The sequence below is a fragment of the Micrasema longulum genome, unplaced genomic scaffold (genome assembly GCF_059751315.1).
Source record: "Micrasema longulum isolate JH-2025_06_02 unplaced genomic scaffold, ASM5975131v1 h1tg000411l, whole genome shotgun sequence".
NCBI lineage: Eukaryota > Metazoa > Arthropoda > Insecta > Trichoptera > Brachycentridae > Micrasema > Micrasema longulum.
In genome coordinates, this window is record NW_028277611.1 from 881,246 (window position 1) to 908,782 (window position 27,537).

Below are 27,537 nucleotides of genomic sequence, written 5' to 3' on the forward strand. Positions count from 1 at the left end.
ATATGGTGTCCACAAAGATCGTGTGGATCAGTGGACGGTTGGAATTCTAGACCTCATTTACTAAATTTGGATATTTGATAGTTGATAACATTTACCTATTGAAGCTAGATTACTAATCGTCTGGCAGCTACAAAGTGCATGGACGAGTGAAATTCTGGCAACTTAAAATTATCAATAAATTTACAAAAACAAACATTGAGCATAAAAGTAATTTTGTAAAGTGTTCATGCTAAAAAGTAAACAGTTAAAAACTAAACAGATAAAGCATTTCAACATTATGAATAACATAACAAATAAAAAATATCCAAAGGGTAGCTTTCATAGATTTTGGGTAGTCACTAGTCACTGTCGCAGTGTCGCACATGTGCAAACACATGTTGTTTGCTAAATTCCCACAAGATGGTCCGATCCACGTGTAGTTGCCAGAGGGGAAAGAAGTCTATTGTTCCAACGACTTTGTATCCATTTTAGTCTATATTATTGTGTTATAAAATGAGTATGAAATTCCCGCTCAATTTTTATTTAGACTTTTTTTTCTTTAAGTTTTCACCCAAAAGTAGCTATAAAGTCAAAAAAACTTTTCCGGGGTTCTAGAATTATTTGACATAGCAGAACTATAAACTCCATGCTTTTGGACATAAAACAAGCACAGAACGAATAATGAGTTATTTACTCGTTGAAAATGGCCGAAAAAAAATGTTCTTGTGCATTTAAGTATATCAAAAACATATATTAAAATAATATTCATTTTCAAGGCATCCTCGACGTGTACGGTGCTAAGTACTGCAAATGGAATGTTAACCTTTTCCTGCTGATCGTGTTTGGGAACACCGCATTATAATATTTTAATATTTCAAATCACGGACTGTCATGTCATTGTTCGATCTTCCCACAGAGTGAAAGAATAATTTCAATTATATTTGTTTTTATGCCAAAGAGTTATCTTCACGATTCACTATTTTGATCTTTCATGGCTTCTAAAGATTATCCGATCTACAGCGGAAAAGAGAAAGTATTTATCTAATTCTCAGTTTAATAAATGATTTGTTTTGTGATTTTGTCATCTGTTGTCTTTAAACTGGAATAATGACACATGTTTTATTATAGCGGTTTGTTTTAATTTTATAAAACGTTTTGGTTTCATAACGATGATTTAAATATTACGACAAATTATTACAGTGATTGTAAAAATTGTTTCTATTTATATAGGCTGCCTTTTGAGTTTTCACAAAAATAATATAAAAATTTTCGATCATTTTTACAAATAGTTTTATTGCTTTTCAAAATATTTGCCTATCAGTCTTATACAATTTCGCAATGCGTTTCTAATGCGCTAATTCTTGCAATATACTTTCTACTCTAAATCTCCAAAACATAGCTTCAACAGCTTCTTGAAGTTGTAAAAATCGCTGACGACGCTTTTTTTTGACATTCGGGAATACAAAGAAGTCACTAGGCGATACATCAGGTTAATACCAGTGGAAAACCGTGATTTATTTTAAAGGTAATCTACAAAAAAAAATCAATTATTTGTACTTAAATATAAGTACAAAATATGTAAGTAATAAAATTATAAATGTTCTGTGAAAATCAACTTGAATAATAATTATTATTAACCATGCTATAAATGTAGTTTTGTTCTACACTATTTAAATACAATAATTGTACAAACGTCTATTGACAAATACCTACCACAATGACATTCAGCAGAAACTGTCAACACTGAGTACTTGCCAATTCCTTTCAAAACGAATAAAGCCAAAAATGGCTACTGCGAGCGCCGCATGTCCTATGTGACACATAATATGTCAACGGTGTATTATTAAAGAAAAATTATTCTTCGGAAATAATGTTCTAAATACTAGTTTCCAAATAGAGAATTTTCAAATTTTATTTGTCTCTGCAAGCTTGTTTTAGTATAAAAAAGCTGACTTGGATTAAAGATGTAAAACAAAGTGTACATTCACAAGTGTACGGTTCACAAGAACCGGCTGGGCGCTAAGCGCACTTCATAGATATTTTTTAGTAGAAAGATATAAACGGTGGAGATGATTTATAATAAACTAGGTATTTTATTTGTTTTCACATAAACATATTAACTATAAAACATTATTATCGACAGTCAAATATAATGGTAAGCTATGCATAATTGCTTATGTTGACGATTCGCCCATCGTGAATACGGGCAATGAGACATATGAACGTAGTTATGCAGAAAACAGCCTGCTATAGAAAAGTGAAACTAAGATAATAGCATCTTTGTGAAAAGAGTGAATAATCAAATCTGCACAACAGTTATAATATCAGTGTAACAAGTTATTTATATCAGCGATAAACAATAATATATTAGTTTTTTATATTACAAACAAGAATATAATTTTGTATTTTACGGTTTTAATGATTTTTAAAGTACCGTAAGAATTTTTTAGTGCTGTGGGTGTTTTTTGCAAATTGAGAAATGCCATTTTTGTGATCGACACTATTTTCAAAAGGTGATTATTACAGTTTTTTGTATGAAAGCACGGTCTGGCTGTTTTTTGCAAAACATAGAATTGGCCTTACTGCACCCGATAACACCAACATCGATTTTTTTTTAAATTGTAAAATGGCTGCTTTCTTCATAACTACGCTCATTTATCATATGTTTTTCTCTTCCAAATAATCAATTGCAAGACGTGCTGAGTGAGAGCTGGCATTATAAAGGTAAAAGACGATTCGACATTTTTGGTTGTTTTTCGTAATTTCGTCAATGATTTCTGGCAAACCAATTGTTGTGCACCACTCAACATAACTATGTTTTGATCTTCTAAAGAAGTGGTCGCAACATATTCAGTACAATTGAAGAAACAAGCAACCATTTTCTTACAGATGCTTCGGGAACGGACAACTTTGGTTGGATTCGCTTCATCATGGAACACTCAAACATTTTAGTGTTGCTTAGTTTCTGGCTTTTTTCATATATCCAAGTGTTTTCACCTGAAATAACGTTGTTTTCGGATTTTTCAGTCAATCAGCTAAATATTTTGCCCATTTTCTTGCAAAAATTGACACGAACGTTTACGTAAGTTTTGGTGTTCTGCGGAATTCATTGGGAGCAGATCGTTCGTACAGCTAAATTTAAATTCAAAATTAAATTTATTGGAGTCATAGATTTTTCAAAAATAAAATATTTTATTATGGCACAATTATAATTTTTGTTTGCCCTGACTGGTTAGAAGATTCTGTGTTTAGTCGGGACGATTCTATACTAAAATCTATACATTTATAAATATTGTGACACGTCAACATACATAATACATAATAAAAAATATATATTTAAAAAAATACAATACGCAAAGGTTATTCAATAAAACATGGTGAAGCAAAGTTACGATCATGTATCTTAAATTTTGGACAAATTTTTGTAGACAAGGACTGGATTCAACTTCCTGGGGAGCTGTTCATATTAACATTTTACAACAGAGATGAAAAACATTTAAGAGAAGGTAATATAGAAGTCTAGACATCTACAGGGCTTATGACCTGTCAATGGCTGGTTTAAGTGGCCACTTTACACACTGTGTAACATTCACCATTCTGCCTATATTTGAACATCTATATTCCTTCAATTCTTTTATCTGTTGATGTTTGTGAAGTTAAAGAGCTGAAACCTTTATTTATGCGGGTGAGATTCATCTAATTAAATTAAGGTCATAAGCCCTGTAGATGTCTAGACTTCTATATTACCTTCTCTTAAATGTTCTTCATCTCTGTTGCAAAATTTTAATATGAACAGCTCCCCAAGGAGTTGAATCCAGTCCTTGTATACAAAAATTTGGACAAACTCAAAATATTGTTGATAAATTACCTGGTCCACGAAGAAGTATAGAAATTGAGAAAATAATATTTTCAGGCGTTGCCTAGTATGTAGGTGAAATAATTCAATTAGATGAATCTCACCCGCATAAATAAAGGTTTCAGCTCTTTAACTTCACAAACATCAACAGATGAAAGAATTGAAGGAATACAGATGTTCAAATATAGGCAGAATGGTGAATGTTACACAGTGTGTAAAGTGGCCACTTAAACCAGCCGTTGACAGGTCATAAGCCCTGTAGATGTCTAGACTTCTATATTACCTCCTATTAAATGTTCTTCATCTCTGCTGTAAAATGTTAATTTAAATTTTGGATTTGCTTGAAGATGCTTTCATCTCGCGGTAAGTTACATGCTGATCCTCTTCAATCATGTTTTGAAAACACCAACCAATTCTGGTTTTCTGCATTCCTTACAAAGTCAGACCAAATTCTCCAAACTCAATAGTCTGCTGTTTTCAGCCCTAGTGAAAAGCCACAATTCGCGGACCAACGTACGCGGGAGACTATGTGAAAAGCATTAATTTTGCGGAAAATATTCAATGGTGGCTTTTACCAAGTAAACATCTGATCTCCAGACAGCTTCATTAAGCGGCGTCTGCTAACCCTAGACGCGCTTCCAGATCTTTATTGAACGCTGCTATTTTCCGTTACGTGTACTTCCAGATAATTTAAACCGTCGACCTTTCGATGACTCGGCCTGACAAAGTCAGTTTTTTTTATTTGTCATCAAGGCATAAAATGTTACGCGTAACATTGCTTTTTTCTGACATTTTCTAACTTCAAACAAGTACTCGTGAAGTACCTGTTCAACCTATCATCAACAATGACCGGAAGGTCGAAGATTTATAAAACAACCAGACAGATAAGATAAAGGAATAAAACCAGTTTTTCTTTTTTCTTCCAAACATTAGTTTTCTTTCTTTTTGGAATATTATTTTAACTGAATATCAGTTGGCAGTATCTAAATTGTTAAATAAATCATTTTTAGGTCCTATGCATTTTTCCCTCCTAATGTTCGGCTGAAAGTAATAAAATATGAAAATACTGTCTTCTCTGGTAATATAATATTCAAGTTCCGTTTTATGGCATGTTACACCGAAAAAACGTCAGAAAATGCGTTGTTTAAAGAATGATTATTAATCAAAATACGGTTTTCTGTCAATCCCCAGTCGTGGAAAATAAAACTTGTATTTCCAAAAAAACAAGCTTCATGCCTTAGTTTGGAAATTCTGCAACTCCACTTTTGTCGAAAATAATTTTTAATGATGATATTTTGTTCCCCGCAAACACATGTCACAATCCCAGAAGTACACATTCCTAACTGTAAATTTGACTGTTAAGTGTTATGGATGCGGTTCAATCACATTTCTTTTTCTCTTTCTTAGGAGAACACTCACGATCTCTACGATTTTATAGAGTCAGGTATACCAAAAACTTCAGTAATCTTTTAAATCAATTAAGTGAAATATCGACAAGAACACAGCAGTAACTATAATGCTACAGTAACATCTTATATTTTACAGTTAAATGAGCCAATTCTAAAAAAATGCGGGGTGCGGTATTACAAAAAAATGTTTAAAAATGTAAAAATGGCATATGATTCTAATGACCTTATCTTCCTTAGTAGTTTCACTACTTTTTTTAAATTCTTAAACGCGTTTTTTCATATATATTTATTCAGCTTGTGTAAGAAAAGGTTTTAGGCGTATATACTGTTGTTGTATATTAAGTTATAAAGGTGCTAAACTTGCTTTGTTTCTTTGTTGTTCTCAAAATGTGTTATTTTCTAAATGCTAATATTATTTATGTCCCGAATTGCATTGTTTTAACTCCTGAAAATGTAATTCAACGTATCATACTTGTAAAATACTTTGTTGTATGATTTATAAATAAAAAAAATATAAAAATGTCGTATCGTTCCTTTTTATGCACCCAGTGTACTTGTATTTCAAATATCTAATACGCTTCAGGTGCCAGTCCAGGAACAATAAAATATGACGGTTTAAACAGCCTTTACAGTCAACATCCACCCTGATTGGAGTCAAACCCGAGACCTCAAGAATAGTAGGCGAAGACGTCAACCACTGCACTTCAAGGTGGACTTATCTCCATTAGTTTTCTTTTCTCGGGATTTACAAATCCTTTTTTGTCTTTAAACTGTCGTAACCAAGCATAGGTATTAGATATGAAAATCTATAACCAACTTCTACTGTCCATTTAAAGAATTAGTAATGAGAAAATGTGCAAAAAGGCTATAAAAACAATAATAGGGGAAGTGGGTAAAAGTAAAACGGAATGTCTCATTCGCCTTAACCAATATTGAATCACCTGCTCCACAAAAGTATAGTTTATGTCATAATTTTGCTATTTTATTATGCGTTTTATAATATTAATAATATGGATGTAAAGAAATCAAATATGAACATAAATGCGAAGTGTTTAAAATAGTCCAAATAGTTTACAATTAATTTCTGTATATTAAGTCTTCATTATATATTCTTACATTTAAAATAAAATAAAATAATATATTATTAAATGTCTTCGGCACGGGTAACCCCAGCGAGGACACATTATTTTTATTATTGTTTGACGGGAGAAAATATATAATAATAATAGTACCCTGGCCCAGTAGGATAGTCATGAGAAAAATCTGTTCTCCTTCATGTAAATAAATTGAACCAATTAAACAGTAGTTTAAAGCCTCCATACTGCTTAAGTTCTTAATATGACGCACAACCGCGACGCCGACGTCTGACCTAGCCCAGCGTCGTTTTAATTTGTGGCTGGGCTAGGCCTAATAATTTTCTTGACTTTACAGTTATGTAATATAATATTAAACAAGCGTGGTTTACTGTTCAATAGCGAATTGTTTCACGTATCTACCCTTGCTCTTTAATATTCTCAATCGTTTGAATAATTTATATAATATCGATCCTTGTACGCAGAAAGTAAATGTATTCCTCCCTTCATAATAAGTTTGTTATATCAAATAGTTTGATACATGTAGCGTGAAACTAAGTCGATGCTAGTTTAGTTTAATCACATGTGTATCGTTTTTTGAAAAATAGTAAAATAAAATATATAAAGCATCAGGTTGATTAGATATTTTTGGAATTAAAAACAAAGTGTAGTGAACCTCATTTAAGAAGATAAGGACAAAAAAAATCCCTTAAACTGAATTTAAATACACTGTCTAATTCTGAAATAAGGAACTGCGTAAGTCTGTTGGTTCCAATGAGGCGGTCGCCCAGTACTAAACTCACAAGTTGGAACATGCGCAAATTGAGATATTTAGTAGCTCCATGGAAACAATTCTAACAAACCTATACACGTTTATTTTTCATATGTTTTTACTGTTGTATAACAAAGTTTATACTTTATTTGGTTGACACGATGGTATTTTAATTTTAAACTATGAAATATAATTATTTCAAGCTGAAAAATTGAATGGCAAAAAATTGTTTTTTTGTTTTTTCATGTGTATTGGGCCTCCTGACCTGTTGTGGTGCAAAAAAAAACAGTAGCGGGCACATGTTTTACCTATATACCTTCCCTAACTAAAGTATATTGCTTCCCTAACCGAAAACCTCACCGCACGCCCCTGCTACTCTGATATGTTTTTATTTAATTAAGGGTAAAAATTCGTAAAAAATATTTTTTTAAATACGATTACCTAAATAAATATACAATATAATACAGAGATTGTAACCTGTCAAAGAAGATATAAATAGTATTTTTTTTTTGAAACTTAATGTAATTGAAAATAATCGTATATATATATAAAGCGCCCGAAGCATCTCTTTAGTTGAATGCAGTAATGTTGACATTCGTGAGGGGTGAGATAATATTACAGTACCTTGTCGCTAAACACGGAATGTAGTATTGATTCCACAAACTAATGAACCAACTTATTATCATAATTTAAAAACGATTTCCATCTCCATAACAACACAACGTGCCGTGTTTATCGTATACATAAATATAAATATATACGAACGTTTTGTCTGGGACACTATAATAAATCTATATATTATGTAGGTTTATAAAGTAATGAACAATTTTCTTACCTAACTTACCCCGCAAACTTTAAGAAACAGTTTTGAGGTCTCTTCTTGGACCGAAATATTTGTCTGATATTATTATATTGGATATATCATATCAATATATTGCCTGCCGTCCTACCTAGTAGGTAAAACATTTATGTATTATATTTCTCCGAATTCGGTAATTGGTAAAAACCCTATATAACAAAACGTCAAACCGATATTGCATCACCGTATATGTAAACGTAGAATATAGTGTAGGTTCATAATGCACAAGATTCATGTCCAAGGCTCATATTGATCTAGGGCAGTGGTCGGCAAACCGTGGCTCGCGAGCCGCATGCGGCTCTTTAACCACTCGAGTGCGGCTCAGCGCAGGTTATCCTTTTTGTTTAGTTTATTTAGTCTATAATGGATAAACTGCGATGTTGGTTTTTTTTTTTTGTGGTTTTTTTATTTTTTATTAGACATTTATTCAATAAATTGTGATGCAATGTGAAAAAGAAACAATAAAAGCATTATTCAAAAAACAATTTTTCATAAATAGACTTAAACTGATATTCAAACAAAAACATAATTTTTCATTAAGAATATACTACGTAGATCGTAGATTCGATTGAAAAACAATATTTTGGACACAGTGCGATGTATGCAAACTTGGTTCTACGCGTCTTCTTGTATATTATAATACTATGTATGACACTTTAAGGTATTCGTCAACTTTATGGAAATTAAAAAAAACTGTAATTAACCGTACGTCAAAACACAGTATTTTAATTGTTTCTAAAGCATTAAACCCGTGTGGGTCATATCTACACTTAGTTGTTGCTTATGAATCTTTAGATATTGTTAACATATTACAACAGAGATGAAGAACATTTAAGAGAAGGTAATATAGAAGTCTAGGCATCTACAGGGCCTATGACCTGTCAATGGCTGGTTTAAGTGGCCACTTTACACACTATGCAACCTTCACCATTCTGCCTATATTTGAACATCTATATTCCTTCGATTCATTCATCCGTTGATGTTCGTGAAGTTAAAGAGCTGAAACCTTTATTTATGCGGGTGAGATTCATCTAATTGAATTATTTCACCTACATGGTAGGCAACGCCTGAAAATGTTATTTTTTCAATTTCTATACTTCTTCATGGACCAGGTAATTTATCAACAATATTTTGAGTTTGTCCAAATTTTTGTAGACAAGGACTATGAAGAAGTCCATGAAGAAGTATAGAAATTGAAAAAACAACATTTTCAGGCGTTGCCTAGTAATAATCTAAATAAAGGTTTCAGCTCTTTAACTTCACGAACATCAACGGATGAATGAATCGAAGGAATATAGATGTTCAAATATAGGCAGAATGGTGAATGTTGCATAGTGTGTAAAGTGGCCACTTAAACCAGCCATTGACAGGTCATAGGCCCTGTAGATGCCTAGACTTCTATATTACCTTCTCTTAAATGTTCTTCATCTCTGTTGTAATATGTTAATATAAACAGCTCCCCAGGGAGTTGAATCCAGTCCTTGTCTACAAAAATTTGGACAAACTCAAAATATTGTTTAGATATTGTGTTATTGCTTAAAAACTTTTGAATATTTTATCGTTTTTCGTACTGACATATGTTTTTATTGCTTTCTGCTTTATATCACATTGTTAATTTTTTTTTTATAGAACATGACCTCATATTAATTTTATAATTTGGATCGAAAAGCTGCCTTTTTGCTCATGCGGGTAATATAGTTCGTGCCCTCTGCCGTTCCGCTCCAAAACAGTATGACGGTATAGATTGAGTTTCTTGTTTATTTCCATAATTTAAAATATATTAATATAATGATTGACAGCCCCTGGTTTTACTTTTAGATAACTTAAAACATTGTTTAGTATCTCTTGGGTCTGACTATCGGTTACAATGAAGCCTGGTCGCTGGTGAAAATTTCATAGAATTTACGGTGTCTACTATTTTCGTTGAAATATTTTTTTAAATTGTGACTTATTCCACTTTTTATATTAAATCTCTTTTTTTTAAAATATAAGCTGTATTTAAATATTATCCATAATTAGATTTAACAAAAATAGATTACGCGCTTTTTAAAAGTATATTACGTATTTCAATTTTATTGGGTAGGTACGTTGAACGGCGCGATCTTGCTATAAACAGAATACTTAACTTATTTTTCTTTTGACAATATGGCTTCTATGTGCTAGTTTTTTTTATGGATAATGTGTATTTAATGAATCCTGTTCATATACGCAGGAAGTTATGCCAATCATGGTGTTGTAGCATGATGCCGGTGAGCCATTGCCTCCGTAATCAAAGTAAATTGATTCGGATCGGCCATTTTACAGTTGGCCGCCGCCATTACGGAACAACTGTCAAATTTCCCGCCAGTCCACTGACACTGGTGCCGCTTGAACTAGAAAAATATTAAAATAATTATTATAATTCTCTTCGTAACGGAGAATTAGACCGAGTCTGATCAGATAATGGACTAATATATATTTTCAATCAATGGATTATTGCGATAGGTGCATGAATGAACGTAAAATTTACAAACTGCATTGATGGGATTCTAACATGCAAAATTTAAGGTACTATGCTGGTAAAAAAGTTGTTTTATCGAAATAAGTCATAGATTTATGATTTATTTTGAATCCATTTTAATCGAGGCAGCGTACCTTTGATAACTCAAATTATTCAAAACAGAAAAATACTGGATGGTTTTTGCAAATAACGAAGCACGTATTTTTTTAATTTTGAATTTTTCCCTAATTAAATGTTAAACGGTAGAAAACTGAAGTGTGACATTTATGTCACATTGTCTTTAAATGCCTCAAAGTATTTTTAAGTGTCATAAGAGTATGAAATGTTGTAACTATTATTGTGGAAAACTTAAAAAGCGCCATTTTCGTAATATAATACCTCAAGGGCGCTAAACATAGTGATTCTATAGACAGATAAATTTGATTCAAGCTTTTAAATTTGTAAAATGGCGCTTCATAAGTTATTCATAAAAATAATATAAATGACTTTTATGTTTGGTATTTACTTTAGAGTTGTCCGTCTCACGTTTAATAACCAAAACTACCACACATAGTTTCCAGATTCATGATCAGATATTTCTTCATAAAATATTAGTGCCTATTCAGGTCGCTTTTTGTCGAATGATGGTTAAGATTTTAGACGGTCGAGGTTGATATATTATTATGTGGGTGATTGATGTCTGATTGATATGTGTCAGTAGTCATTAATGGACACTGGGCATATTGTGACCTTTCGGAAAGCAATTTTGGTTAATTTTTTATTCCGTAATTTCACTAGTAAAATAGAATCAGTTATTCACTGAAACGAAATCATTACATGTCATTTCGAAGGTGTACGATGGTACTTGTATTCGGGCCTACTAGATAATATGTCTGACTTCAACGCAAAGCAGTGAAAAATATATTTATATTAATAAAATATTTTTAAAAAGAGGTATATGGTGTTGTACTTATTGTTGACAAATTAATATAAATATTATTTATTAATTTAAAAATAGACTTCTTCATTACTATCACTATTTTATCCTTGTTAACACTATAAAATCAATTTTATGTACTTTGATTTTATTTAGTTTAAAATAAAAATAATAAAACTGTTTTGCAATTACTATTTTGTACATCTTTACATAATAAAAGCAATAAATATAATACGGTAAAGGGATCAAACCACAGATCACAAATTAAATCCCTTAACAATTTGTTTGCTTTTGTTGAAATATGTCTCTGTCTTATGTGATAAAATCTAGAGAGTTTTTTTTTATTCGCCTCCACTTGTATTGCGAGTGTTTATCTAGTTCCTATTTTAAAACAAAATTAAATATTGAAGACTCATCCTTACTTAAGATTAATAACTCACCCTCATTAGTCCCTTAATTTTGACCCTGTACATTGCAATAAAAGATTTAATATTTTCATATAATTGAATCCTCTCTTACAGCAAACCGCCAACACTTGTTTTCAATAATTTGTCTCACTCTGTTTCATTGAAATATTACGTATTGTATCTCTTTCGAATTATTTTTTAAATGTACCTATGCTTAAGATAATACTTTGTTTTATATAAATTCTTCTTATTTTGTTTAATATTTACTAGTCTGTTGATACCCAAGTGGAAGTATATTAAGTACTTTTAATTGGTAGCTTATCTGTAAATATTCAAAAATGAAATATCAACATTCTTATTATTTACCCATATATTTAATATATATATACACTCGTATTTAATAAACAACTCACTAACAAAATGGGAATCAAGATGAACATTTTCTACGATGATTTGGATATATTTTTATTTTAAATATTAATGTTATATTTGAAGCACTCACTTTGTGGTTATTGATTATAATTAAATAAAATAAAACAATTTTGTTTTTAACCACTAACTTTTTTTTTTTTTTCACCGACCGGTTTCAAAGCGAACAAGCTTCTTTGTCAAGGCTTTCGTAACTTATGAGTAATCCTATTTAATTTTTTTCCGTGTTCACTAAATACTACACACGGAGCCAATAAATCAAGTCTCTTTTTCCCCTAAAAGGGTTGACGAGGGAGCTTGTTTGGTTTGAAACCGGTTGGCGGAAAAAAATATAAAAAATAAGTGGTTAAAAACAAAGTTTTTATATTTATTTTATTATATTTTTATTTATTTATATTAATCTTTGCGTGCAAAAATATACGCACTTTGAAAGGATTATTACTAAAAGTGATCATTTCAGCCAATCAAAAAACAGACAGGTCGAAAAAAAAATTGTGAAAATTTGTACATTTATTAACAACGTTTATATGTTGAAACATAAACACATTTATTTATTTTTCAATCATAGCTGTTTTTAAACTTAAACATATTCATTGATAAAAATGCTTTTTTATGCACATTAAATGATAGGAATATAGGATCAGGTAATGACTTTGGGAGGAGACAGGAAGCTAATCCAGGAAAGATAAGGAATAAAACAAAATGTAGCGAACATAGAGTTTGATATCAGTTACATTAAAAAAATAATTTTAGCTTCGGGACAAGATTTATAAAAACGTGAAAGGCAATAGAATTTTAATGACTATAAATTGATTTAAATCATTGAGCTACATTTACCTTTTTAATTTTAAGAAGTAAACGACCTGCTGATTGTAAGAAATTTATGCCATTTTTATTGGAAAACTTGATTTTGCACTCTCGTCTCAAATGATCGGAAGTCGTTATTTATAACCATCGCGTTTATATTCCTCCGTTTAACTGCTGTGCTGATTGCAACTCTACTGCCATCTGTAACATTATCGCAGGTAGAGAAGTGTTCGTGGTATTGGCAGCTAGCTGTACGCCGTCTTCGTGTTCCTGTTACAGTAACTAGCTACAGAGAAATAGGTTCCTGCACAATATCATGCGCGGGTTATTACTTCAAATTGGCGCTGGCGGATGTCGAATACACTGGTGGAGAACTGCCAGTGCAGGCATGCTCATGACTTTTAACGATTAACTCATAACTGGCGTCGTGGTAAAAAATTACGTTACTGGCGTCCGAGCCCCGTTAGACCCCACCCTTTAAAAAAATATATTTCAAAAATGTCTGATGCTCGATTTTAATTATGTTTTAATCTTACATCTAAATCTAAATTTAACATATTTCATATTTTTTTATTTTATTTTTACAGTCTTATTAAATAAAATAATAGTTTGTCATCGGGTGCTTAGACATAAGTTTTAATTAATAATCAAATAAAAAGAGTACAGACAAAATACTGTATAAGTATACGTATAAAATAACAAACATAAAAAATAGTTTAAAGAAATAATTTTTTTTTAAAAAGTAAGAAAATAGAGAAAAATAATACAATTCAAATTAAAGAATAGCAATTGAATTTAATATATTTTAAATATAAGAAAAAATTAAACACACATATAAATAGTGTGTTCTCATAAATGTTATCAAAACAAGATAAAAAATAAAACAAAGTAAATCAAAAATTTCAATTCATATCTATAGAAAAAATAAAAATAATAAGAAAAGTAAAAGTACCTATCAAAATTGAGAACTTAAAAATGTAAATGAAATAAAAAATAAATAAAAGAAACGGTTAACCTAAGAAAATAACCTAATTAAATAATAAGTTAGCGTATTGGATTTTCTTCAAAAATATCAATAGATGAAAAAAAAGCATTTTAGTAAGAGCAAGAACGATAGAGAAAAGAGTTTTGTGCATAGTTAGTGCTACAGACTGGCAGATGGAATAAATATTTATTCCTTGTCATACATATAAGTTAGCGTATTGGATTTTCTTTAAGACCAAGTTAGCTTATAAATAAAAAAAATCTTACAAGCAAGCACAAGAAGCTAAGTCAAAGACCTGGGAGTGACCTTTGATACCTCATTTAAGTTTCATTGTCACATTGTCAATGTGAGTAATTCAGCTTCTAAGATGCTGGGATTTGTGATACATAACTTTAAACACTTCGCAAAATTGAATACCATCAAACTTTTGCATACAATTTTAGTGCGTAGCATACTGGAGAGTGATGCGGTGGTGTGGGGGGCTGAAAAAGCCGCTTACTCACTAATGGTTAAGAGAACACAGAAGGAGTTTCTGCGTTACCTGGAAATGAGAGAGTATGGATTCTACCAATCGCAGCACCCATCATAGTTTCTTTTAGGTATGCTCGGTATCACGAAGTCGCTTAAGTTCGTTTTTGTCCAACAGACCATTTTTAACGAAAATGAGTTAAGTGTACAGAAGTTCTGTGAAAGCCTGTACCAGTCCAGCGACTATGAAATATTCTAGGGTAAAAACACATGTATAAATAAATATAATATTGATGTTTTTGTAAATATTTCTTGATAAAACTCCATAGTTAATGATTTTGATACAATAATAAATAAAGTTATTAATGAAACTTCTTTATCTATAGGTATGTAAACTTCCCTGTCAAAAAATTGAAGTATTGTGCTACTGTTAAAATGTTTATTTCCCGCCCTGTTGTATTTTGCCATGTGTTATTTTCCAATCTTTTAAATAATTCAGAGACCTTTATACGTATAATGAGTTAGAAACTACCTTGAATTGATTTGGTCATGCTATGTCTTTCTCGGTCTTCCTCTATTTCTGCATCCATCGACATTCGTATTGTGAATATTCTTTGCTGTTCTTTCGCTGTCCATTCACTCTACATGTCCAAACCAGCGTGAGCTCCTTTCTTGATTTTGTCGATAGTGATTATCTCAGCCTTACATAATGTACGGATCTCTACATTTGTGCATCTATTGTACGTAATTGAGGTTGGGCTTATCCAGATACCTATATACGTATAATGAGTTAGAAACTACCTCGAATATATCTTCTCTTCAAGACCGTCGAAATAAATCCGACCTTATAATCCTATTTAAAATTCTCAACTCACTCTTTGATGCGCCTGAACTACTGAGCTCAATAAAATTAAATATCCCGACTAGAAACCTCAGACAAAACTTAGTCTTTCATACCGATATCCATAGAACAAATTATGGTTTTCATTCCCCTATGCCCAGAATTCTTAGGTCTGCTAACAAACATACCAGTCTTGATTTCTTTGATAACAAGTTGTATTCTTTCAAATGATCACTGAATCAAATTCAATTATAAACACCTCTCTCCCGCTTCCACTCCTACAATGTCGACTATAAACCATTGAGTCTTTCCAATTTTTTATAATAATTTTCTATGTATAAATGTGTCCATAAAAATGCCCATTGGGCGTTTATATAAATAAATAATAAATGCTTAGTCCTAATTTTGGTCTAAAAACTCCACAAATAAACTGTTTGGCAAACTAGTTGTAAATATTTATGTTTTATGTCCCCTGTTAAAATACTCATTTGATCTTCTTATCTCCAAAATATCTTAAGAATAATATGAAAACTGTAAACGTTGTAAACAATTCACCAGTCTTGAAGACGCCTACTTAGGTCAAAGCACTCGTTGGTCAAAATAATAAAATAGTAAACTAAACCAAAAAGTTTCACTGATAAATTTATTAATAATTTTATCAAAATAAATAAATAAATATATTTAATGTCAACCATGTTGGGAATCGATTCCGAAACCTCTTGAATGGTAAGAAAATGCACTGATCACTACACCTCGAGACATACGAACGGCGTATTTATGATTGTATTTTTTTGCTAAAACAGTCCTTAATTAAGTTTTTGTTTTTCTCCATGTTTTTGTTTTATTCTCTAGTGTCTGAACTTCAACACTATTTAGCGCAGCCTTTTAAGCGTTTAAACAGATATCTCACGACGACCCTTAAAGGGATTGAACTTTAGACTTCTAAGTATGACAGGCAAACGTGCCAACAACTGCACTACGAGTCGGATTTATCTCTACCTTATTGATTTTTTCAGGATTTCTATCCGAGAATAGTTTGTGTTTCGAAATTGATACTTATCTGAATTAACTTGTTTGGGTTTATGGTTCCTAGACTAACAATTTTTACTATTCAAAATTACGTCTTTTTTATTCATTTGATTTTTGAATTAATTTATTTTGTAGTGTGATCTGTCAATTAACATTTTAATTGCATCAAAATACTTCATTTAAATTTTATGCCATTTTACGAAATGGTTTTGTGCCAAAATATATTTTACTTGCTCCAATGTAATATTTAATGTGTGTGGCCAATACTAATTATTTTCTCTGGTGTTCATTGCTTGCCCCTTGAAGTGGTCTCTCCGGATTTAGTTCTTTATTACGGTCTTTCACTCCACTTGTAATCCACATTGTAATTCCACAGGAGGGTAATTTTAGATCATCATCCCTTTCTGTTCCACTGTCCCCAGTCAAAGAGTCCCGATTAGTTTCAACCCTTCCTGGAATTATGCCGCAATATCTATCTCCTGGCGGAAATTGGAAAATCATACAGAATTAATATCGCGTGTTCGGTAGAAGGAGAAATCCCCTAAGAATTGCTCATTCTTATTCTGTTTGCTTTTAAAGATACTGGGGAAAGTTAGGCAGCTATGGATGTAGTCGGAGAGTTATGGGAAAGATAAGAAAGGAGCCCGTTTAGCCGAAGAAGAAAAAAAAACACATTTCAAACGATTAAAAAAACGTGCTCGGAATCCTTCCGCGAAAAATACGTAATGTGTTAGATTTACTTTAAAAAGCCTAGAATTTCGATTAACTTAGAAATTATGGGTAGTTTCTCACTGACCTTATCTTCACAAGTAATAAATATTGATCAGGTCGTATTAATATATCGCATAAACTTTCATAATAACACATTTCATGTATCACACAGCATGACACCTATTTTCCTCCACGGACGTGATTCGTGGCACTTCGCTAGGGCCCAAAACAGCAAAATGCTAAGTTTTAATAATAGGTGTCTAAAAAATCTTGGGTGTGCGTGTGCAGTGGTTTGACTTTGTGAGGATTGAAATAATAAGAGAACAAACGCAGCAAACTCCGGTGATAACTGTCATCAAGCGGAGGCGACACGGTTGGCGGGGCCATATATTGCCTCCTGATTGCCTTGACCACGCTTGCCTACTTTATAGGGCATCAGGTTTTCGGTATTAACGGTATTTCTCTCATTTGCTTAAAATATTTCATTATTTAAATATTCTACCCAATAATAATATGTGTATTACAATATTGCTTTTAAATTACCAAGCATGTATTTTAAAAAAAAAAAATGACTGCTTATTATTGAGTGTTCTTTGTTTTTAGGCAGATATTTTTGCAGACAAAATAAAAATAATTCAACGAAACACGTTTTAGAAAAAGTAAAAAAAAAAAATGAATAATCATTTAAATCTACTTCCATGTATGTTTGATATTTTTTTCGGTAACACAGAAGAATAGTATTACGTAAGGTAGACACTTTTCTTGTTCAATTTGCATTGTCATCAAGTTATTTCGTGCGAATCTATCACTAACGATAACCTTCTTGGAAATGTAGAACACGAAGGCGTGGATTAACTTATAGAATATAATTTGATGATTGAAAAAAACCGGCAAATTTGTGGGTCGGGTGTTGAAACGACTCTCCATCTTCTGAAGAACGCTGACTGCGCCTATTGGTGTGAAATTAAAACGCCATTAATATTACTTCTTTAATCTTTTATGTTACAGTTTGAAAAATTGCTTAATTTGCTTGAAATGCCACCACGTTTTGTAATGAATCCACATTTATACGTGAAGATTTCATAAGAATTTTTGTACGTATTCTTTCAGAGTAAGCATGTTAAATGTCATAAATTTTTATAACGGTATCTGTTTATGTGCTTAGTATTGTAATTTAATGCTGTTGCACTAAATGTTCATAAATATTTATATATAACCACTTACTGACTTTTCTACGTCTACTAGTTTCGTAGGGACACTTTACCTTAGTTTTTGCACAAAAATTTACATAAGCAACCCTTACATGCACTAACTACGTTAAGAAAATATTTTATGTTGTGGGAGAAATAGTTAAAAAAAGAAAGGGAGGGGATGAAGGGAGGGGCTTGAGTTTAATAGGTATAGTTTGACCATCATAATGGAACATCGTATAATGGGCCATATTGAAAGGTTGTTTGATTGTATTCTTTTTTAAAGCTTTCCTAATGTGAAATATTTCCATGTCATTTATTTTTAACCCTTTACTATTAACAATATTTTGAGTTTGTCCAAATTTTTGTAGACAAGGACTGGATTCAACTCCCTGGGGAGCTGTTTATATTAACGTATTACAACAGAGATGAAGAACATTTAAGAAAAAGTAATATAGAAGTCTAGGCATCTACAGGGCTTCTGACCTGTCAATGGCTGGTTTAAGTGGCCACTTTACACACTGTGTAACATTCACCATTCTGCCTATATTTGAACATCTATATTCCTTTAATTCTTTCATCTGTTGATGTTTGTGAAGTTAAAGAGCTGAAACCTTTATTTATGCGGGTGAGATTCATCTAATTGAATTATTTCACCTACATACTAGGCAACGCCTGAAAATATTATTTTTTCAATTCCTATTCTTCTTCATAGACCAGGTAATTTATCAACAATATTTTGAGTTTGTCCAAAATGTATAAACAATAAACAGCTCCCCAGGGAGTTGAATCCAGTCCTTGTCTCGATATGTACCGACAAAGACAGCGTTCATAATCGCGGCAATGGTTCCGATGCGCGGGCTGTCATAATTATTATCACTCGTTTACCATGTCAGACTTATCATATTATTTATTAACTTAATATACAAGTTAACAGGAGCCGGTGGTACAAATAGGATAATTAAATCAAGGTACTGGGGGGTCGCAAGGTTTTTTTACTCGTAAAGGGGTCGCGTATTAAAAATGCTTGAAAAACATCTTAAAACCAACTTACAACAGTATTTTTCATAATTTATCATCATTATCATCATCATTCCCTTACCGCACCTAATGGTGCATAGGGCACTGCATTGATACACCAATCACACTATATCTTGATCATTTTTTGGTTACATGAAGGTAAGATGATCAGTCATACGCTTCAGGTACTAGTCCAGGGACCAAAAAATATTCTGGTGTAAAAATACCCTTTTATATTAATATGTCTTCTTGGAGAGACTTCTTGCGCGGTAGGCAAACTACGCTCACTATTACATCACGAAGCCGACTTTAATTATAATTAATTACCGTCTCAAAAACATTCTTCATCTCAGTTAAAATTTTCATCTTACTTTTGAAAGTTTGCTGGAGTTTGGGTACTTGACCCTTGGACTTCATTAAACTACCTACATTTTTTTATACGTACTCGTAAATATGGAATGTTTTAAATAAATTGCATGTATTTAATTTACTACTCATAAATACAGACCATATTATTTTCCATGCCTGAGATAATAGTTTCATCGTGACATATAACATTCAAATATACATTAATTATTTCTTCGTTCTCTCTTCCTGCAGTAACTAATATAATATAATTTACATCATCCACCATGTCATTAAATTTATTATACGTCTTCAAACATTCAACAAACTGCGAAATATTTCTGCATACAATATTACAGATGTATTAAGTAAACAGAATTTTAATTTTAACTTTAAAGCCTTAAAGTTTTGCAAGCTAACATATTCCAATTTCCGTATTTCCTATCTAAAAACAAATCAATGCGTTTTTAATCTCGATTCAAGTAGATAATAACGCATTAAACGGACAACAGCTTTAATTCAGAGTACTGAATATTATTCAACAGTATATATTGAGAACGATAGTGGTTACACACATAAAGAGAGACATTTACCCAAGCGTCAACCACAACCATAATACAAGATACTCTTATAGGGATCTGATACTTAGTGAAGGGGTCAACACTGTTCTGGCATCGAGACAACACTATAACGTAGGCAAAAAGGTCCATAACCTTTTGCCAGAATCGTGGAAAGACGGGAGTGTTGTCAAGTTACGGAAGGTGTTGACCTCGCTCTTTCATGACATTGGTCGTAGGGAGTCAGAAAAATTGATGCATGCCACGGATTGGAGAACCTTACTGGATGTCAAAAATAAAATATAAAAAATAAGGAATAATTAAAAAAAATATATATATTTATAGATGACAACCATGAAGTTTCGCATAAATAAATTGTCTATGTTTTTTATGAATGTGTGTATGTGTATACGCATGGATGTATGTACGTATGTGTGTATGTACATGTGTATATATGTGTATATATATATGTGTGTGTATATATGTGTATGTCTGTATGTATATGAATCAAAATGTGTATCCGAATAAGTTTATATTTTGTTTGTCTGTGCTCTATATTAATTTGTTAACTATTATAATATATTAAAATGTAATTGCCTAGCTTGGAACGGGGTATGTACCCTTGTTAGCTGGGCAAAGTGAACATGGAATTGTATTTTGATAAAGAGTGTGAATAAATAAATAAAATAAAAAATTATAAATACGTAACACAGTCCTATTATATATATATAACTTTGATTGAGTTTCATGCCACATTCGAAACAAAGTTTCGACCTTTGCTGTTTTTTCCTGCTTTGTAGAATAACAAATTTCATATTGATTACTGATGCATGAAGAAACTCGCCTTTAATTTGTCCATCATCGTCGTTAAACAAAGGAACAACAGTTAATCCGTCGTGATTTTTTGTTTGTTTCTTTTGTTATTGTACAAATAAAGCAATTATTTAACTGTATCAAATTTGTTAACTATTTCCTATTATACAGTCTTTAATAAGGTTCGGAACAAAACACACTATAAGTTAGTTGATTGATTAGATGTTTTTATCTCAATGGAATTTTTGTTTAAATCTGTATTTTGTATGATTGTAAGTGTTTTTGATTGCGCTTTTAAAAATACAATTTTAGATGCCTGGATTTGTTTTATCGATCGAGATAATAATGACCCCTACAATGGGATTTTGCACAAATTGACATCTACCTATTATACAGTTTTTAATTAGGTTTGGAACAGAATAAACTTAAAGTAAATTGATTGATTAAATGTTTTAAACCTAGTATATTATAAGCAAGGTCAATAATAAAGCAACTCTTGTATAAAAAAATAAAATTCAAAAATGGCATTTTTTATCTAAATCTGCATTTTGAATGATTGTTAGTGCATTTGATTGCGCTTTTAAAAACACAATTCAGATGTCTGGCTTTATTTTAATCGATTGTTATAATAATGACCCCTGCAATGGGATTTTGCATGAATTGACATTAAAAGATTTTTTATTTAATTGGTGTAAGGGTTATTAAAATTATTTCCTTTTAAACATTATATTTTCTTCAAAAAAGTGTTATATTTGATATTATTTATATTGAAAGCATTTAATTTAAGTTCAAATATTTTACTAAATGTTATTAAATATTTGTATATGGCCACGTACCGACTTTACTTTATCCATCGGTTTCGAGAGATACATACGTTAAAGTACTTTATAAAATAATCAGGTGTTTACCAATTAAAATTAAATTTTTATTCTTTAGTTTAAGTTAAAAGAACATTAAAAAATATCTTTTAAAGAACATATGAGGTGTTTTTACAATAAAAAACTCTCCGAATTCGCAAACCACTTGATCAATTTTAATCATGTCTTTTATAAAGATACAGGAGTTGAAATATGAAATAAAAATAATACAATATTAAAAGATAATAAAATTGAAATATTTTACATAAGAAAAAACTTTAAAAAATAATATTCCTTTGATCGATAGTCAAACAACCTTTTAATATAGTCTATTTTACGATGTTTCATTGTGATGGTCTCCCTTATCTAATTCAACTCACATCCCTCCCTTCATCACCTCCTTCTTTATTCAACTTTTTAACCCACAACATGAAATATTTTCACAAACCAATTTAAGGCTGCTTATTTAACTGCATTTCGTGTTGGTTTTATTTTTTTGTGCATCAACTATAGTGAAGGAGTAAAGAGGGTTTTGCATGTCGGTTTTATTAGTGTACTGACGAAAAGACGGGTACGTATCGTAACCGGTAGACATAAAAAAGTAAAAAAAAAACAAATATTGACAGGTCATAAGCCATGTAAATGCCTAGAATTCAATATTCTATTTTAAATAATGTTTTCCCTCTCTGTTACAACAAATTAACATCGAAATTAGGGCTATGTATAGCGTGTGAGCTCGCCAATATATGACAGTAAAAAAAATATTGTCTTTGAATTTCCTTGAGTTTTAACCATCGAAAAAAAAGAAGATTGCAAAAAAAATCAACAGACAATGGAAATTTGATGTGTATTATTTTAATAGATTGTTTATAACAGAAAAATACATAGAGAAATATGCATTTTTTTTTTCTAATAAAAACAGTCTAGTAAATTCGAATAAATAAAAATACGCTTTATATTAACAATATTAATTAAAATGCAAAAATAACATTGAATACTTGAAAAATAAATATTACTGAGTGTTACAAACATAATTTAAAAAACGGATAGCGATTAAAAGTAAAAACTATCTTTAGTTTAATTCTTATAGCGATAAATACATAAACATTATAAAACAGGAGTTATACAAATACAAAAATAATATTGTAACTAGGCGGCTACCTACACGGTTAAATTTCGAAACACCACGCAATTTCTTATCTCGGCTACGCTATGTAAAATGAAAAAAAATATTTAAATTAATAATTTCATCACGTCATGAAGTCGCCCCTGGGTAGCGCCTGCTAACGTCAATCAACAAAAACATCCTCGTTTTAATTACAATATTTCGGCTACGCCATAAATCTCTTTTTTTAAATAATTTCTCACGTCACAAAGTCGCCCCTGGGTAGCGCCTGCTAACGTCAATCAACAAAAACATCCTCGTTTTAATTACAATATTTCGGCTACGCCATGAATCTCTTTTTTTAAATAATTTCTCACGTCACAAAGTCGCCCCTGGGTAGCGCCTGCTAACGTCAATCAACAAAAACATCCTCGTTTTTATAACAGTATTTCGGCTACGCCATGAATTTCTTATAAAAAATGTCAAAACGTCACAAAGCCACTCTCTGAGTGTCGCTACTGACATCATTTACAAAAACATAATTATTTGTGCTTTTTTTAGGTACGCAACATTTTTTTAAAATACACCTACCTAACCGATAAAATACTATTAGTAATTAAACCAAGGTGCGCTTTAAAGTTCCGTATGGCCAAATAATATTATTTATTATTGACATGTAGTTCAAGCATTGCTGCATTCACGTTGCTTTACTTCTGAGAGCTCAACTGCTATGTTTTTCTATGGTTATGTTAATGTCATCTGTCATGTATTGGCGAGCTCACAGGCTATACTTACGCCCGAAATTACTCCCTAGGGAGAAAATCTAGCCTGTCTAACATTTGGACATACTCAAAACATTGTTGTCTATGGTAAATTCGATTGCTTTTCGTTTTTGTTTTGTAGTAGGATTTCGAATTTGTTAACCAAATAACGATGCAACGTCTCCATAGACTAACGGATCATCGTACTTCTTTTATAGCGATAGTTGAAAGACCAAGCTACTTTCGATCTCGATAAAATATATTGTTTCATCGGTGAAATTCTTGCTGATAAACGAAAACTCTTATTGATGAACGACACAACAAATTCAATACCTAAAACCACGTGAACGAAGCCTCGGGTAAAAGTAAGTATTTTATAATCTAATCTAGCATAAATAATAATGTGAAGGGATCCAGCAAATTAAAAGCCAGACTTAATTGAAACCACTAATGACATGATCGTTAAACCATAATTGAACCGGAAATAAAGTCAGATTGGCTCCGAAAAAGCAGAATCTTATAACTTTATCGCAGCTTTGAAATCTTAGTACTAAAAAATAAAAGTACCTACCTACGCATCGCGCGGAAAAGTATTTAATTAAAATAATAAAATTCAAAATAATATTGTTTGCCTCATGGTGTTGAGATAAGCGTTTTCAAGGATCAGGGGTGCAATTGTGAATTTTTTCTTTCCCTTAGAGAGTAGTTAATTTAAGGGTACTTATTTGTTATTCATATATGACCACACTGGTGATAAACGTCAAAAAATATTAATCCGTGAAATCAAACAATCACATGATTATTTTCATTTAGAACATTATTGCGACCTTAAGCGTTGTTAAAAACACATTTTAGGAAATGACCAAACCACATTAATTAAATTTTTGTTTTTAAGGCAGTTTTATACACCATTTAACGTTTAATCATCAGTGTGGCCATTATATGAAGCAAAGTGTCGTCGCAATTGAAAAATAATAATCTTCAAATTAATCACTCTCTAGGGGGTAGAGAAGATTCAGAATACAACCACAGCTATGTCTCAGTTTCGCGTCACGATTGTATAAATAATAATAAATAAATATTTCTTGAAACATTATAAAACTAAAATAACGTTAAATATTTTAACAACGCATTTCCTTTGCGCAAATTGAGTTTTATTTTTTGTAAGTGATTAAAATATAATTTCTGCGTCCGGGCGAATTTGGTATACAGTTCTGTGTGAAATAGAACCATAATCTTAAGGTGTGTTTTTGACTCGGTGGCTGTTTTCAGGTTCCTAAATAAGGGAATCGATTTAGAAAAGTTTTCCAGGTAGTGTACTGGTTGGCACGTCCGCCTATCATGCTACCTTCCAACATGAATATTGATTAAAAAGGTGATTCCATACTCATGACAATATTTCATGTTCATGGACTCGGACCTGAGGCGTTAGACTAAATACTTTCTTTTGATGCAGTTTTATGAGGTGTTTAATGAGGTGTTTGATGATGAAATTGAGTTTTATATGCCGTCTTCGGACGCACGGTGCACATACAGGAAAACTATTTTTAAAAAACGCAAAAGGTACAAACGGAAAATTCAATTTTGATATTTTTTCAAAAAACAAACAATCAATTCAGTTAAGTTTTGAGTTGCGGTAAAAGGGACAACAAAACGTCCATTTTAGTTTGTCATAATCAGTCCGACGCGGCGCCTTTCTTTCACTCTACAAATCCGCGTTCTCAGGTCCTTCGGCTACGTTTCGAGGCAAAGAAATAATGTGGAAAGATTAGTGGTACAAGTACGAGTAGACGGAACGCGATCTCGCGGGAGAAGTCCCACCAGATGGACAGACTTGGTAACAGAAGCGACTGGCGTCCCTCTTCAGGAGGCCCCCGGAAGCGCCGAAGGGAGAAGCGGATGGAGGCAGATCGTAACGACGAGCTTCCCTCTACGACGACTACTCTGCCACGAGTTTTATACTTGTAACATTTCTTATTTATATAATAAATGCCAACTCTTGCTCGTCTACATATCCTGAGAGCGATTTATAATTTCCCTAGACAATTTCCTTCTCCGCACATACTGACAATTTCTAAATAGTTATTAATAACATAACATACGATCATTATCTCTTAATTAGAAAACGCGATTAATTTACTTAGATTGTGTCCCACACACACTTCACATAATATGTATACGATTGCGTACATTGAACCGTGAACTGTCACAGTATTTTATGGCCCAATACTCAAACTAGCGGACCGCCAACGCGACGCTAGGTATTTTATGTACTTGCACAGTCCTATACCCCGCGTTATACTTATTTAAAAATACAATTCGAACCGACGTGCGTCCAACTCAAAGTATTTTTTCAAAAAGACAAATAAATTAATATAGCAGTCATTATAGCGCGCTGCCGCCGACCTAGTCAAAACATTTTATTATGAAGATAAGCGACTTTAGCGTCTTGAAATATTCCTAAAGTTTGATAAAATTACATTGATAATTGAATTATTTTGGAGTAGTTTAAATGCATTAAGAGTGTTTTTTATGTATTTTATTTGAGATGATGAAATAATTTTTTAAATAAAATTCCTGTAACAAGGGCACATACCATGACAGAAAAGGCATTTTCGCTTTTTTTACGTAAGCTCCTGCAATTAATTCTCTTGAAATTTTAAAAATTAATTAATTAATTTTCAAATTCAATTTCACATTTCAGTCACTGTATACCTCACTGCCGCGCAATTCCTAAACTGCCCTTACTCAAAAAAATCCACTTTCGAGAAAAACGCAAACAACTTAATCTGTTTTACATTTCTTCATAAGGCCATGATGATAACAATCAATAATTGAACTTAGTTATGCAAAAAGCCGCCAGCCATAGAAACTGAGGTACTAAAACTTTTATGAAAAGAGTGAATAATCAAATCTACACAACAGTTCAAATGTTTTTGACTTTGACAAATGATAAACAATGAATACATGAGTTTTTTTTCATATAACAAACAAGAATCTAATGTTAACATATTATAATAGAGATGAAGAGTAATATAGAACTCTAGGCATCTACAGGGCTTATGACCTGTAAATGGCTGGTTTAAGTGGCCACTTTACACACTGAGGAACATTCACCATTCTGCCCATATTTGAACATCTATATTCCTTCCATTCTTTCATCTGCTGATGTTTGTGAAGTTAAAGAGCTTGCCTTATCTTCTTTATTACCTTTTCTTAAATGTTCTTCATCTCTTTTGTAATATGTTAGTATAAACAGCTCCCCAGGGAGTTGAATCCAGTCTTTGTCAATAAAAGTTTTAGACAAACTCAAAATATTGTTGAAGAATTCAATGATTTATTTTGCCAGTTTTAATGATTTTCAGTACCGTAAGACTTTTCTAGTGTTGTAGAGGCGTTTTATGCAAATTGAGTAACTGCCGTTTTTGTGATCGACACTATTTTCAGTGGGGGATTATTAAACTTTTTTTTATATGAAAGTGGCCTAAATGTTTTTAGCAGAACGTAGAATCGACCTTACTGCATCCGATAACACCAATACTTATCGTTTTTTTTTCAAAATTGTGGACCGGATGCTTTCTGCAAAACTACGTTTAATTCCGAAAAAAAAAATGTCAAATAAGTTACTAAAAAAAGTTTTTTAATTTTTTAATTCGAATCATTCACTGCAAACAAAAACTTGCCTAAATCGAGTTAAAATGTAGTACTAAAATGATTGATGCTGCAACAAAAAAAAAAACTTTTTGTGACTTATAGTAATTATTACAGCATAAAATGTAGTATTTCATAAGGTTTACTGCATTTTAGTTGGTTTTAAGTAAAAACTGATACCAAATACATACTTTTTT

At 31.7% G+C, this 27,537-nt stretch overlaps 1 protein-coding gene across 5 annotated transcripts in view; it reads left to right on the forward strand.

The window, feature by feature from the left end:
* Positions 1-27,537, forward strand: part of Pgant9 (polypeptide N-acetylgalactosaminyltransferase 9) — a 647,455-nt gene that overhangs the window by 232,758 nt on the left and 387,160 nt on the right. The window contains exon 1 of one of the 5 annotated variants that reach the window (XM_088226150.1): positions 25,635-25,653. The exons of the other annotated variants lie outside the window; for them this stretch is intronic. The gene's annotated coding sequence lies outside the window, so the exon portion shown is untranslated. Of the gene's footprint in view, positions 1-25,634; positions 25,654-27,537 lie in introns of those variants that run through there. 5 annotated transcript variants of the gene reach the window in all.